Genomic DNA, 1,735 nt, shown 5'->3' on the forward strand with positions numbered 1-1,735 from the left:
ACATTCTAAACATTTACATTTCAATAGCACCTGCCCCTGGCTCCAATAGTAGACCCTGCTATCTTTCTGCTCTTGGTAGGCACTTCCCCTTCTTCATCCTGGACACAGTGTGGCTAGCATGTACAGCCCACTATACTATGTCGGGTGGAGTGATTCCACGTCACACAGGTGGAAGGATGCCCAGAATATTAATAACCAAAGAAAGATTAAAAGACAGAAAAGGAAATGTTTGTTTTGTGACTTCTAGTTGAGGTCAGGTGAACTGAACCCACTTTTTACCTAGTTGTCACAGGGACTTCATACAACCAGGAAAGAAATGCAGGAAGTAGATCACAAACAAGATAATAGGTCTTTCTCTCATCTGATATGGCTTCATTGCTTTAGGATTTTTATTCCTGAAAATTAGAGCACACTGTTGGCCAATGAATAATAATAAAGGGTAAGCTTCAAAGAAAGTTGAATATTTAAAGCATAATGAAGCTAGGAAGAATATGCTTGCAAGCACTGTTAATAGTCAGCATATCTTACTCCTAGGGCAGTTGGAAAAACAAAACAAAAAAACCCACTGCATTATTCAAGCTTCTGTACATGAACAGTGTTATGAATTGTATAAAGAAGGCTCTGGCAGGTAGAGAGCCAAGGTGCCCTGCTGCTGGTGACAGACAAAGACAACATTCAGACAGCACTGAGTGAAGAGGTCTATTTAGTGGAAGAAGAGAGAAGGGGAAGAGAAAGAGGAAAAAAGGGTGGGGGGAGAAAGAGAGGGAGGAGTGCAAGGGTCCGCACACTTCCTGGGAGGAAAGCAGGAGAGAGAGAGAGAGGGAAATGGGTGGAAATTTCTCTTAAGAATAAGCTTTTATGTCAGGACATTGAATGCCGACAAGGGGCAGGATCAGAATATTAACAAACAGGACTGGTAGAATGAATCTCTCCATGTGTGTACAAAGTGGATTTATTAGAATGTCTCATAAGCTGTGGTAGAGCTAGTCTAACAATGGCTGTCTACCAATGGAAAATTGAAAAGTCCAGTAGTGGTTCAGTACATGAGGTTGGACACCTCAGCTGGGCTGGTCTTGAGTATAAACCACAATTTTAAGGAAGTAGGCTCTACTGCTAGTAAAGTAAAAAAATTGGTAACCAGAGCTAGGGCAAGCAGGTGAAGAGAGAACTTCCTTCTTCAATATCCTTTATATATGTAGGCTGACACCAAGAGTTGCTACCCAGATTAAAGTTGGATCTTATTCTTTGTTGATTGGTTTTTTGGTGATTTCAAGAAAGGTTTTATCGTTGTATCCCTGAAACTCATTCTGTTGAGCAGGCTGGCCTCAAACTGAGAAAATCCAAATGCTTCAGCTTCCTGGGGTTAAAAGTGTGCACTCCCACCAAGCAGCTAAAAGTGAATCCTATCACCTAAAATGATCCAAATTAAAGAAGTGTCTTTAACTTCAAAATCTTAAAAAAAATCCCTCACATGTTTGCACAAATATTTTGGGTTTTAATTAATTAAAGAGGTAGTCAGCTTGACTATTAAGAATAGCGATCACTCCAGACAAGACAGATAAAATGAGAAAGATTTCTTAACTTCAGGAGGCAAGGAGAGCATGGGAGTTATTTCCAAAACAATGCTTTTCCTTAACAAAGGAAGCATGTGGATTTTGATTAGGAAGTCTGGACACATTCCTGTAGCACTCTGCATATTCTTAAGCTTGCTAAGTTAACAAATCCACTTCTGATC

This window comes from Peromyscus eremicus, unplaced genomic scaffold (genome assembly GCF_949786415.1).
Source record: "Peromyscus eremicus unplaced genomic scaffold, PerEre_H2_v1 PerEre#2#unplaced_105, whole genome shotgun sequence".
Classification (NCBI taxonomy): Eukaryota; Metazoa; Chordata; class Mammalia; order Rodentia; family Cricetidae; genus Peromyscus; species Peromyscus eremicus.